This window comes from Oryctolagus cuniculus, chromosome 6 (assembly GCF_964237555.1).
Source record: "Oryctolagus cuniculus chromosome 6, mOryCun1.1, whole genome shotgun sequence".
Classification (NCBI taxonomy): Eukaryota; Metazoa; Chordata; class Mammalia; order Lagomorpha; family Leporidae; genus Oryctolagus; species Oryctolagus cuniculus.
This window is the reverse complement of record NC_091437.1, coordinates 148767455-148781884: the sequence shown is the minus strand read 5'-3', so window position 1 is coordinate 148781884 and position 14430 is coordinate 148767455.

Sequence of the window (14430 nt, the reverse complement as noted above, 5' to 3'; positions counted from 1 at the left end):
TCAGAAGCCCCTGGAACTTTGCGGTGCCACCCACACCAAGTGAGCCGCTGTGCTGGCTTGGAACTGCATACATTAGTTTTTGCCTACTTTTGATGATTACACTTGTACAGATGGAATAGATTTGTACCCTCTATATTCTTTTATGTCTGATGTCTTATTTAACGACACATTTTTGCGATTCATTCATGTTGTTTACAATTATGATGCTTTTATTTTTGTTGCTGTGCAGACAAACCATTATTTATTCCTTCTACCATTGATGGGTGGGTATGAGACAAAGAATACTGCTGTGAACATCCTGGTGTCCCATCATCTGGCGGGCATGGGTGCATGCCTGTGTACTCAGTATCCCGGAAGTGGGAACTGCCAGGTCACAGAGGCTCAAGATGTCTAGCTGTAGGAGAAACAGGTTTCCATAACGGTCGTAGCCACCTGTGTCCTCCGGGGGTGTGGTGCGCTCTGTCTCCCTGCCCCTCAGTGCTTCTCAAATCCTCATTCTGCTTAGCTCCATTTCCCTTCCCACCCGAGGCTGTGCGCGAAGCCCTGCCACTCCACCTTAACCATCTCAACCTCGCCTGCCTGGGCCCTGGAGCTCTGGCCAAAAGGCTCTCAGTCCCAGCCCTGGCCTCCAACAGCACCAGGGCTAGTCCTGATTAAGGTGCACCCCGGGAGGTGCTGGGCCCGAGGCTCCCCGCTCTCATGAGAAACACATAATCATTAATCAACATCACTGGCCCCCTCAGACTAAGTGGCCTCTTGTGATTGGGAAGGGACCCTTGAAAAATAAAAATGCAGTCTTTTAGCATTTCAAGTGCACGCATCCGACAATGGCTTTCTTGGTAGCAGTGGGGGGTGTGCTGGGGGGGGGAGCTCCGTGTGTGTGTGTGTGTGTGTGTGTGTGTGTGTGTGTGTAGGTGCAGGCCTGTCTGTGGGCCTGAGGAAAAAAGACAGTGGGAAGAGCTATGGGCCCATAGCTCCTACAGGCAGGCAAACCCCAGGCCCTTGTGTCCTGTGCAGGGTGCAGGCTCTGGGTGGGAACTGAGGCCCCCGGGAGGGCTGGGGCAGCTCCAGGCCATGGGAAAAGTAAATCGGGTGATGTGTGCGCATTCCCGGGCTCTCCTAAGAAATGCTGGCTACCCTTCCCTCCACACCCACAAGCCGGGTTCACCACCACCATCAAGCTGGGAAGGTGTCACGGTCCCTGTGCAGGTGAAGCTACCACACCCGGAGGCAGCCGGTTTGTCCTGTGTGTGTTCAGCCCCTGGGACTGGTGGCCTGGTGGACACTGCCCCTGCCCAGCTCTGTGCCATCCAGCAAGCTGTTCACTCTCGGTGGGCCTCAGCTTTAGAGAGAATGATGGGGCCAGCATTGTGGTATAGTGTATTGGACCACTGCCTCTGACGCTGGCATCCGAGTGGCAGCGTCTCCACTTCTGATCCAGCTCCATGCTAATACATCTGGGAACGCAGCGGAGGATGAGCCAAGTCCTTGTACCTCTGCGCACATGTGGAAGACCTGGATGAAGCTCTTGGCTCCAGGCTTTGGCCTGGCTCAGCCCAGCTATTGCGGCCATTTAGGGAGTGAACCAGCAGATGAAAGATCTCTCTGTCCCTCTCTCTATATATCTCTCCTCTGTAACTGTGCCTTTCAAATAAACCAATCAATCCGTTAAAAAATGAATAAATCATTTTATATATGCTGCTTTGTTTTATTAAAATATTTATTATTTTATTCATTTGAAAGAGTTTTGGAGAGAGGTAGAGAGAGAGAGAGAGAGAGAGAGAGGGTCTTCCGTCAGCTGGTTTACTCCCCAAATGGCCACAATGGCTGGAGCTGAGCTGATTGGAAGCCAGGAGCTAGGAGTTTCTTCTGGTTCTCCCATGCGGGTGCAGGGGCCCAAGCACTTGGACCATCCTCTGCTGCTTTCCCAGGCCATCAGCAGGGAGCTGGATCAGAAGTGGAGCAGCCAGAGCTTGAACCAGTGCCCATATGGGATCCCAGCGCTTCAGGTCGCAGTGTTAACCAACTGCGCCACAGCACCGGCCCCCAGATAAATCAATCTTAAGGAAAAAAAAAAAAAAAAAAAGAGAGAGGTATGACCTCCTCTCCTCAGATGATTCTGACAACTCAATGAACTAATGTTCTGGAACATTCTGTACAGAAACTGCCCACCCCTCGGCTTCCCCTTCCCTTCAGGTGGATTGTCAGCTGATCACAGCAGCCTGGGAGGCTGTCCTGTTACAGAAGTGAAGGCTGAGGCTCGCGAGGCCGTGACTCGGTGGCTGCGCCATGTCCTACTGTCGTGAGACAGCCATGGCTTCAGTTGGCTTCAGACAGACACTGCTGTGGTGTCAGCGACAGGCGACACTGTGGGCCCAGGGGACATCCTCCTAGTACAGCCACAGAATGATTCTTTTACCTTTCAGCCAGTTTTGGGAACCACTTATCTAAAAAATAACCTTTTTCCTTATAAAAATCTGAGTTGGCTCTGCATCTGTCTTCTCTTGTATGCCTGTCTGCCTCTCCAGTGTATCACACTGCTGACGGCAGCTTTATTTGTAAAAAGTCTAAACTGGAAAAAACCCGAATGTCTGAGGACAATGGAATGGGTCTGTTGTGGTTTCCTTATGGAATGGAGTACTACACAGCAATGAACGTGAACCAAGTGCTGCCAGAAATAGTGATAGTGTCCCGTCTCAGAAGCATAATGCTGAGGGAAAGAACCTATATGCCGGAGAGTACATTATGTGTAATTCCTTTTATAAAAAATTCAAGAATAGGTGTAAACAATCTTTGGGAATAGCTGTTGTGTTGGTGATTACATCTGGGGGGCAGTTATTGGGAGGGGCCAATGGGGGTGCGTTTAAGGGGTACTGATAATGTTTTACTTATTAACGGGGTGGTGGGTCACTGCATGAAAACCTGCTGAGCTCTATACTTGTGATGTATCTCCTTGACTGGAAGGGCATCGAGTTTTAGTTCTGATGTTTGTTTCAAAGGATTGGGGGTTAACACAGAGCATCACGGGGAAGGCTGGGGGATCAGCCTGGAGGCTGCTGCAGGATGAGGCTGATGAGCACATGAGAGGCTGTGCTGGCACCTCCGTGGCCACCTCTGCAGCAGGAGCTTGAAGTGACTATAGTGTGAATGCCACCCCAACACCCGAGCCCCCCTCCAACGAAAACTCAGCTTGGCAGGTGCTGCACTCCCAGAACGTGAGTGGTGTACGCTGCTGCTTCTCTCACACTGCTCCCTTCTACTCCTAGAGGTCCTGCTGGGGTCCTGGGGTGTGGGGCTGCTGCCTGTTCCTAGCTGCAAGGGAGGCTGGCAAAGGGAGCTCAGAGCTTCTGTTTGGGGTGGGGAGGCAGCGAAGGCAGGCACTCCTCCAATGTAAGAAAACTTTCAACATGCACAGGGCATCCAGGAAAGAGAACAGGGGTCCACTGTGCTTACGTTGATTGTAACAAGGGCCTTTGGGGGCCTTGGCTTTCTTCTCTAGTGGCCTTAAGGGTGTATCAGACATTGTGTGTTGGTGTCCACCTCTATGCTGGCCATCTTATGCAGCTTCCTGTAGCACCAAGACTGAGAAGCTGTGCTCCCCAGACTGCCTTGACAGTTGAATGCCAGTTAATCTTTGCAAGCAAATGGCACTGTTTGAGATGAGATTAGAAGGTGGAGAAGGTAGGCGTTGTCGTCCCCTGGCAGCAGCGTCACTGGAGCCTGGGCACGTGGGCTCTGGCTAACACCATTCTTCTCCAACGCCTGTAATGAGTGCTCAGTAGCCACTCTGTCTCTGCGGCTGGATGGACGTGGACTGACATCCACAGGCATCCTCAGAACCGTGGGCGGGGCTTATAGATGCTCCACCTAGCAACACCAGAGGCCTGGGGCCTATGATGGAAGACAAAGGGGCTGGCAGATGGTGCTGACCCTGAAGCTGATGAGGCTGGCATCCACCCCCATCTCTGCTGTCTCCTGGGGTGTGCTCTCGGGTGTCTCACCTGGCTTCCTTCTCTCTGGGCCTTAGGTGCCTTACCTGTAAAGTGGGCATGCTAACGCCCACCTCGAGGGCAGTGGGAAGTTAGAGAGGTGTACATGAAAGCCCTTTGCAAATGTGTCTTCAAGGATCATGAGCAAATGGAGGGAAAAGACGTGCCACTTTCTGTGAGCTTTTTGGAGACACCCCTCACTGCCCACCCCCCCCCCCCCATAAGGGAGAAGTTTTCCAAGCAGAGGAAGCACTCTCGGCCCCCAAACAGGGCCTCCTCAGTTGAGGCCTGGTCTTGGCTTCCTCCCCCCATGATGGGAGGACCATGCATTTGTTCACTTGGCCTCGTGTGTTTGTTCAGGCCAGCCACTGCAGCACGTGCTGGTGACGTGAGGCAGCAGCAGCCATGGCCTCTGACCTGAAGCAGCCCTTGTGGGAGATGGGGCTACTGCAGTGCAGTGTGGTGGCACTGGAAGCGGGGAGGGTGGGGGGTGGGGGTGTTGCTCAAGCCCTGGAGCTTGGAGGAGAGGCGGCTTACCTGGATGGGACACAACTTTTCTTTTTTTTAAAAAGATTTATTTATTTGAATGTCAGAGCTACACATAGAGAGAGAAGGAGAAGCAGAGAGAGAGAGAGCGAGGTCTTCCATCTGCTGGTTCACTCCCCAATTGGCTGCAATGGCTGTAGCTGCACCAATCTGAAACCAGGAGCCAGGAGCTTCTTCTGGGTCTCCCATGCAGGTGCAGAGGCCCAAGGACTTGGACCATCTTCCACTGCTTTCCCAGGCCACAGCAGAGAGCTGGATCAGAAGTGGAATGGCTGGGACTTGAACCAGTGCCCATATGGGATGCCGGCGCTACAGCCTGGAGCTTTAATCTGCTGCGTCACAGTGCCAGCCCCTAGAAGCAGGCATTTCTAAGTTGAGATCTGAAAGAGGAGCAGGTATTAACCAGGTGAAAGAACAGGGCTGGGAGGGAGAACAACTTGTGCAAAGGCCCTGAGGTGAGAGAAATGGGGGTTGAGGACCTAGAGGCGGGGGCGGCCACAGGGAAGGCTGGCGACAGCGGGGGCTGCAGGTGAGTGGAGGCCAGCCGTGTCATGCCAAGGGATCTGGATTGTTCTGAGCAGTGTGTATAGCACAGTCCCTGCCCCAGGAGGGACACTGCTGGCCCTGGGCCCAGCTCCAGGCTGATTTACACACTCCCAGCGGTTGCATCACCTGCCCTGAAATCCGAGGTCCAGGAGTTTTGATGCTTTGTCCTGGTGTTAACCTGAGCCCAGAGGAGAGGCTGTCACTGGGCCTTTGCTCCACAGTGAGTGGGACAGAAGTCCTGGGCGTGGGAGCCACTCCTGCCAGCACCTTCTCCCCCCTCGCTCTGGCCTCCTGGTCCTCGCTCCTCAGCGGAATCCCATAACCATTCCTCGGTTTCACCCAGAATTCCACTGGGCCTTTCCACCTGTCCTTCAGACCATGATGTTCTTTTAAAAGATGCATTTGTTTACTTGAAAGGCAGAGTTACAGAGAGAGAATGGGAGAGAGAGAGAGAATCTTCAATCCGCTTGTTCACTCCCCAAATAACTGCAAAGGCCAGGGTTGAACCAGCCTGAAGCCAGGATCCAGGAACTTCATCTGGGTCTCCCATGTGCGTGCAGGGGCCCATGCACTTGGGCCATCTTCCACTGTTTTCCTAGGCCATTAGCAGGCAGCTGGATTGGAAGTGGAGCAGCCGGGACTTGAACTGTCATCCCCATATGGGATGCTGGTGTCTCGGGTGGTGGCTGACCTGCTATGCCACAACACCGGCACCCAGACAGGTGATTTTCATGAGGAGACACAGATAACCTTCACTTTGATGTTCCTCTGGGATTCAACCGCTTTTGCTGTGCAGGGAGAGGCCGATGGAGGTTAAACAGAAGAGAAAGCCAGAAGATCGAAAAAACAGCTTTCCAGCTCACTTCAGCCAAACTCTGTCCCATCTCACCTACTCCTTGTTTGTCTCAGAACTCAGCTTGTGCACCACCTCCTCCAGGAAGTCCACTGTGATTCCCTGTTTTGGAGTAGGTGCCTCTCTGCTGTATTCCCAGTTCTCTGCTTATGTCCCATTGAAGTTGCTGATGAACTTGCATTAGACTCAAGTTCAGCAGAAGGGACTTGCACACCTCCCCCAGGGCAGTTCTGGGCTAGGTGCTGGACGGGCAAGGACGAGGTGGACAGGGTCCTGCAGCGACAGTGACACGCTGCTGGGAGACAGGCTGGCTGGACCTTTCAAGGGTAGGGGCCGGCACTGGCTCCAGTTTATTTTCCCAGCAGTGAGCAGTGCTCGTCCCCGAGCAGGCGAATGCGGAATGCGTGGTCTTGGTGCTGTGCGTGCTCTGCGCAGGTTCCTGAGAAGTCCGAGATGACTCAGAAGGTGACCCCTCAGTGAAGGCTTTGTCAGCTGCCCTGCTCCCGGGTTCCTTCCGCCCTGGCGTCTCGGCTTGTTGAGGCTGGCCAGCGGGGCTGGGAGTCTGCGGGCCCCTCAGAGGTAGGTAGAATGTCCTTCACAAGCAGGCTGCCCGCTGTGGCTGGAAAGTCTGTCTCCAGGCCAACTGGCATCTCCCCCACTGATAGTTTCTTGTGCTGCATGCGTGACCTTGCAGCCTTCAATCACACCTTCAGGGCGGGGGCATTCACTCAGAGCTGGCAGGGGAAGGGGCTGAGCCCCTGGGGAGAGTCGGACTGGCTCCAGGAGACCCAAGCGATCTTGTGTGACCTTGCGACCTTAAATCACACCTTCCGGGTGGTTGTGGTCTTTGACCCGGAGCTAGCAGAGGAGGGGTCTAAGCCCCTAAGGAGCCCCCCACTGTCTCCATGAGCCCCAAGCCAATCAACATATGTATGTGAAACCCCCTGTCCAGTGGGCACCCCCCGATAAGATAACCCAATGAACAGAGAAATAATGCCTTCAAAGCCCAGGACACTTCCTCAAAGCCAGTGTCCCGCTCGGGCACTCTGCCCGGTCTCCTCTGACCAGGCGCTTTCTCTATCACTTGCCAATCAAAGTTTCTGCCTCTTTGCAAATTGTTCCTGGCTTTTTATTTCTATACTAAGCTGAGGAACAGAACCCACGAGACTCGCTCCGGCAACCACCCTCCCTTCCGTGGCCAGTAACACTTTCCTAACAGGGCCTCAGGGGCTGCAGAAGGTGATGCGGAACTGAGTCTTGGGAAGGAGACACAGAAACCAGTGGCGGAGGGAACAGGAGGTGCCGAGACCAGAGCACTGGAATCTAGAGTGCAGAGGGCAACGGGAGAGACATTACATAGAGACTTCTAAAGCCTGTGGAAAGATGGCATGGAAAGTTAAATTTATTTTGGTCCAAAGTCACTTGAAACGCACGTATGCTTTTTTTTTTCTTTGCGTGATATGCATTTTCCGTGAGCTTTTGGAAGACCCGTCACATGCCCACCAGGTGACAGCGGCCAATGCTACCTTTCATTGTCACCCTGAGTGTGACTGTCACCACTTGCTGTGACAGAGCACTCTCAGGTGCACTCATCCATTATCTCACTGATTGTCACAAGGTTTGTAAGGCTCTGTCTGTCTGCTGTGTGTCACTCACAGACGGTGGCCACAGAGCTTCTAAGTGGCAAAACTGGGGGTAGAAGCCAAGCCTTTTGACCCTAAATGCTGTTTTGTAACCATTTAAAAAATGTATTTATTTTGATTATTTGAGAGGCAGAAAGAGAAGGAGAGAGAGAGAGAGAGAGAGAGAGAAACCTCATTTGCTGGTTCACTCCCCAAATTCCTACAACAGCCAGGGCTGGGTCAGGCTAAAGCCAGGAGTCAGGATTGAACCCGGTCTCCTACATGGGTGGTGGGAATCCAAGCGCTTGGCTGTCACCTGCTGTCCCCAGGATGTGCATTAGCAGGAAGCTGGGATCAGGAGCAGAGCTGGAACTTGGACTCAGGCCCTCTGTGGGTGTCCCAAGCAGTGTCAACCTCCAGGCTAAACATCCACCCTCTAAGTTTATTTATTTATTTATTTATTTATTTATTTATTTCCTGATCAAGGCTCATTTATTGAACAAATCCAGTAGTATTTAAACATGACCAGTTGTTTACAAGAAGGAGCACAAAAGATTTACATATCAAAAAGGCTTTTAAGGTTACAATAAAACACTTAGGTGATAAATGCAGGTTTCAGGTGTGACTGATTATCTATATTATCTCTTGTGAGAGGTTTAGGTTCTTCCTGCCTCTTCCCGGAATGGCCTCCTACTGTTGTTGGTCCCTACATGCCTTGCCACCCCTTGCTTCTTCCTTTGGCCTTGCCTGCACGTGTCCATGCAGTCCCTGCAGTGTCTCTGCTGAATCACCGTGGTGAGCGAGAGCTCATCTGGGGACACGTGTCCCAGTTGCTGAACTCTGTGAGGTTGGCTTTGTCTTCCCATTTAGACCCAAGAAAACCAACTCTGCTCTCAGCAGTTAACTGAATGGCCTCACATAAGGACTCGGATCAGCGGGCTTCAGAGTTTGTGTCCTTACTATTGAGTTGTGCTGATCATTTGCGACATCCCTGGGGCCATCTCCTTCTCTGTCTCCAGGCGGTGTGGCTTCTAAGCTGTTCCATGCTTCGTATTTTCTCCTTCCAGCATCTTGGGGACAGGGTATTAGTCTACACAGGCTCTGGCTTTCACGTCTAGAAAATGTCAGAGTGCCTACCTGGAGTCTTGCAGCACCTGCGCTGGCAGTAATTGGCGGATCGTTAGTGCGGCTCAGGCAGGCAGGGAGGAGGCTGTTAGGAAGCCTCATTGCTGTGGCAGGGATGAAGCCTTGGTGGGAACGAGCAGCAGGCAGCTCCGCACTGCTCTCTGACCCAGACAGGACGCAGATCCTTCCGATCTGGCTTTGATCTTGGAAGCCAAATGCCTTGCCCTCATTTATCCTAAGGAAACAATCAGATACATGAAAGAAAAACGAACACAGATTATTCTTGTGGTAGCAAAAAAAAAAAAAAAAAAATGGAAACAACCTTCACGTCCATCAGGAAGGGGCTGGTTAAAGAAATCATGGGCTGTTCGTGCGAAGGGAGTGACTCACAGAAAACCCCTGAAACTGATCTGCATGCGTTGGCATGAAAAGGAACCGTTCACAGTAAGTCGTTAAATGAAAAGAGCAGGTTACAAAACAAAAAAATCCTGTCCATGGCAGGATGCCATCTTTATAAAAATCATCTTCATCTGTCTCCGTAACCAGCCTGGCAGTCCTGCAGTCTTCAAACCTCAGGCCCGGCGACTGCTGATTCTAAACACCACGTCTGGGAGGCCCATCAGTGTGGTCCAAACACACCTCCTGGGTGAACCCCCCCCCCTCGCCTTTCCTTCCTGCCTTGGAGCACTTTGCCCCCAGCTCTGTGACAGCTCCTACCAGGGCAAGTTTTCCCCTAACTTCATCATCTCTTCCGGCAAGAAGGAAGGGAGGGAGCAGGGAGGAAGAGACCGGCTAGAAAGATCTGTGTGGTATGACATTAGCCCATCAAGGCAAGACAGAAATGTAAGGTTTTTCTTCCATAACAACCTACTTCCATGTGTGGTCTTGGCTGGATCCTGTCCAAACAGACCAACTCTAAGAGATATCTGGATGCAAATGTAGAAATTTGAACGTGGATGGATTTGAGATGCTATTAGGAATTATTATGAATCATTAAGTATGTTACAGTGTTAGAGTTACATAAGCAAATGTCCTCGTTTTTTTTTTTTTTTTTTTTTTTTTTGACAGGCAGAGTGGATAGTGAGAGAGAGAAAGATCTTCCTTTTGCCATTGGTTCACCCTCCACTGGCTGCCACGGCTGGTGCGCTGCGGCCGGTGCTCCAAAGGCAGGAGCCAGGTGCTTCTCCTGGTCTCCCATGGGGTGCAGGGCCCAAGCACTTGGGCCATCCTCCACTGCCTTCCCGGGCCACAGCAGAGAGCTGGCCTGGAAGAGGGGCAACCGGGAAAGAATCTGGCACCCTGACCAGGACTGGAACCTGGTGTGCTGGCACCGCTAGGTGGAGGATTAGCCTATTGAGCTGTGGGCACCGGCCCCTCATTGTTTTAAGGTGCATAACAAAGGGATGAAAAGTCATGAGATATTTGTGATTTACCTTTTTAAAATATTTCTGAAAACATCGTGGCAAGTGAACAATTGTTATATCTAGGTTATGGGTATGCACGTGTGTATTACATTATTCTCTCTATTTTCTATGCACTTGAAATTTTTCAAAATAGAAGATTCCAAAGAAACGTTTTTTTTTTTTTTCTAACACAAACACAGTGTAATTGCCAATATCAGGAAACTGTCATTACTACAATCCTGGTATCCTGGGTACAGTCCATATTTTGCCAAATGTCTAGTGTTGCCCTTTATACCAACTTTTAATTTACAGACTCCAACTCTGAATGGCATTCTGCAGTTCCTTGCCATGCTTCTTTGCTCTCGTTCAGTCTGAAAGTTTCTCAGCCTTTCCTTGTCTCTCACAACACCGGCATCGTAGAAGATGGAGGCTCCCTGTTCTGTAGAATGTCCCCCTCGTTTGCACTGATCTGATTGCGTCCTCATGACTTGATTTCTGAATACTGCAACATTTTGGCAGGATTACTGATGGCAAGACGTTAAGACCTTCTCAGGGCAACACATCGAGAAGTCCTGGATGTCAGTCTGTGCCATTATGGATGGCGTTGACTTCGGTCATGTGGTGGAGGTGCCAGCCCTCTCCCCTGGAAGATGCCTTTCCCCCTTTGTAAAGAGCAATCTGTGGGAGACACTGAGGTTGTGAGTGTCCTGCTCCCCATCATCTCACCCGATGCCTCACAGCCCCAGGAATCCCGGCTCAATCAGTGCATACCTCGACGGCCCCAGGAGGGTCATTTCTAGCTCAATCTTTCCTTCTACATTTATTGGTTGGTATCTCACTGAAAAGAAGAATTTCTCCCCCTCACCACCACGTACTTGTTTAGTTGTTAGTATGGATCAAAAGCATGTTTCTTTTTTCTTCTTTTCAAAGATTTGATTTTATTCTTTGAGAGGTAGAGTTAAGGGGGGGGGAGGGGAGGAAGGTCTTCCATCTGCTGGTTCACTCCCTAAATGTCCATAATGGCCAGAGCTTGGCTGATCCGAAGCTAGGAGTCAGGAGCTTCCCCTGGGTGCCCCACATGGGCCAAGCACTTGGGCCATCTTCTACTGCTTTCCCAGGCCACAGCAGAGAGCTGGATAAGAAGAGGAACAGCTGGGACATGAACAGGCACCCGTATGGGATGCTGGTGCTGCAGGCAGAGGCTTAGCCCACTACGCAACAGTGCTGGCCCCCAAAAGCATGTTTGTTAAATATAAATATTTACAGTGGGGTATGGGAAAGAGTATTCTGTGTTTTATCATTTGTAGGTCTTGGTGGCAAATGTTTCCACCTCCAACATCATGGGCAGTATCAGCAGGGTATAGATCATATAGGTAGTAAAGGTAATAGGTCATAATAGGTAATAAATCAATTGTGCTTTTTCCTACAGCATTCCACCTAGGTTCATTCACTTATTCATTCAACAAACATACAGAGCATGTATAGGGGTCAAACTCTTGAACTCTCATCTTCCTTCCTCCCTCCTTCACTCCCTTCCCTCCCTCCCTTCCTCCCTCCCTCCCTCTTCTCCTTCCTCAGTGTTTATCAAGAACCCTATGATGCATTTGGCAGAAGGAGGACTAAGGTAAGATCCTTGTTTCAGGGATCTCCCAGCCTGATGAACCAACCTGCAGCTTCCTTCAAGTGATAAGAAGAAACAGAAAGGAAATTCGTTTCAAGGAGACAAGGTAGAATAAACACTTATATGTAGCAAGGTCTTACAGATCGTGATGTGGATTTCAGACTCCCTTAGTCTCTTGCCCTGGCCCTTTGTTCTCATGAATAAATAGGAGCTGATTTTTGGAATCATTCGATAGCCAAGTTGTTTAAGGTCTTTTTATTCCTCTCCACAGACCTTTGGAAGGCTCCCCTCCCCGCCCCGCCCCCCATGCCTCCCATTCCCAGCCAGCCGGCCATGACCACAAACAGAAAGCCAGTCTCCTAGGAAGGAGACTGTTCACTCCCCAGCGTGGGAGTGTCTGGAGGAATGCATCCTGGTGGGGGGTGGGGTGGGGGGGTGGCGCAAACGCCAGGGGATGTAGACCACGTGTCAGCCCATTTCGAATGTGTGTGTGTCCATGTGGTTTTGCAATGTCGTCGTCTGTTCTGAGCCATGACAGCCACTTGATGAGGGGCTGGTGTGCCGTGGTTAAAAGCATGGGCTTTGGTCTCAGAGGGACCTGGCTTTAAACCCTGGCTCTGGCACTCAGCCGTTGTGTGGCACTGGGGAGACTCCTAACTTCTGTCTTGGAGAAATACTTCTGGAGTCCAGACTTAACTCCTCTGATGTGGAAAATTACGCAATTTTCCCCTGCAGAGGAGCTGCCATGCTGTGTGGAAGTCATGGCTTCCTGGAGCCCCAGCCATTCTTGCACAACACGCTGATGGTCTGCACACAAAGGAATCGGCGGCTCCACGGAGAACTTCCTCTGGAGCACACATGGAGTTAACAGCCCCTTTACAGAGAAAGCCACCCTGCTAAGGCCGCCCAGCCCTGAGCCTGGCTCTCACTCTGCTGCCCGCCAGGTTCACTCACCTCTGTAGGGTGGAGACCGTGCCTCCAGGACTGCGTCCAGGCACAGAGCAAGGGCAGCTGTCTTTCCAGAGAAGCTGGTGCAATGACCCCCAGACAGAGGTTTTCTGTTTCTGTACCAAATGCCACTGTGAACGCAGCGTGGCTGAGAAGGGGTGCAGAGTGATGTGATCCGGGTCCGGGGAATCGTCCTCAACTGCGTCCTCTTCAGTTTTCCACATTACGCACAATTCATGGATGTACGCATGTCTCCCAAGTCCCCAAGGGAGCCGGCTGAACCCCTCTAACGCCCCCCCCCCCCCCGCTGCAATGCTTTAGAGTCACTTTCCAGATGCTTCCGGAGCTCGCGGCCATCCTGACACCCCCACTCCAGTTTCTGCTGAGGGTAAGCGAGGGAGCTGGGCTGTGAGCCTTTTCAGAGGGTGCTTGCCCAGATTCCTCTCATCAGAGGGTCTCGGCGTTGGAGTGAACGTTAATGGTCACCTGGTCTGCACCCCCTCAGTTGTAGGGAAGTCATAGACTTGCTCAGGGCCGTGCAGCCCATTAGTGATAAATCAGGGGCCGGAGTTCAGGGCCCCTGCATCTTGGGGTAGCCTGGCTGTGTGTGGTCCGGGGGTGCTGATGACTCCCTTGTGCTCTGCCTCTTGGCTGTGTTGCTGTTCCAGGGCTCGGAGGAATTGCTTCCAGCTGGAAGACAGTAGGAGCCCATGTGGAGACAAGCATGGCCCCTGGATATGGGCGCTGAAGCTTGCCCTATTAATAGCAGGGTATGTTTTAGCTGGTTTTTCCAGGCACCTTCCATACTGACTGAAACAGCTTGCTCATGTGGCCCTAGGAAGCTGTGACCCACATGGTCCAGTTTTAGAAGCATAGTCCCAGTAAGTCAAAACATAGTTAAAAGGGGGTTTAATTTTCTCCTTGTCTTCCTGAAGGGACATTAAGCAGGCTTCCATGTATAACCCTTGGCAGTGTGTTTTATAGAATGTTACCCAGTATTCTCATATCCCCCATTCCAAAGCTATGCACTTTGAATTTCAGGAATGACTCTGATTGGCCCAGAATGACTCAGTTTGCCCTTGGACCATGCACCAAGGTCAGAAATGAATGCTGCGATTGGTTAGGCCTGAGTCACATCACTAGTAGCGAGCAGAAGGGTTGTGTTCTGTGCTGATGCCTCACCAACATTATGTGGTTGGAACAGGGAAAGAAGAGGACTGTGGAAGCTTCCCCAGTGGGAAGGGAGTTTGTGCAGCCACTAAAGAGGGGAAGAGTTGAAAACTTATGGGAAGCAAGTTCAAGGTGAGGGGCTTCAAATGTATTTTGTTTTACTTTACATGTGCTTTATATAATATTTCATTTATTTTGTGATATCCCAAATACTTGTTGATTTCCCATCACACAAGCTAGCAGCTTAATTCCTCATCTATTTTTCAGTGTCTTTCCAAGTAGATTGATTGCCTTTTTTTTTTTTTGAGAAGATTTATTTATTTATTTGAAAGAGCGTTACTGAGAGGCAGAGTCAGAGGCCGAGAAAGAAGTCTTCCATCTGCTTGTTCATTCCTCAAATGGCCACAATGGCTGGAGCTGGGCTGATCTGAAGCCAGGAGCCTGGAGCTTCTTCCAGGTCTTCCACGCGGCTGCTGGGGCCCAAGAACTTGGGCCATCCTCCACTGCTTTCCCAGGTGCATTAGCAGGAAGCTGGATAAGAAGTGGGACTTAAACTGGTGCCCATATGGGATGCCGACACTGCAGCTGGTAGCTTTACCTGCTACAC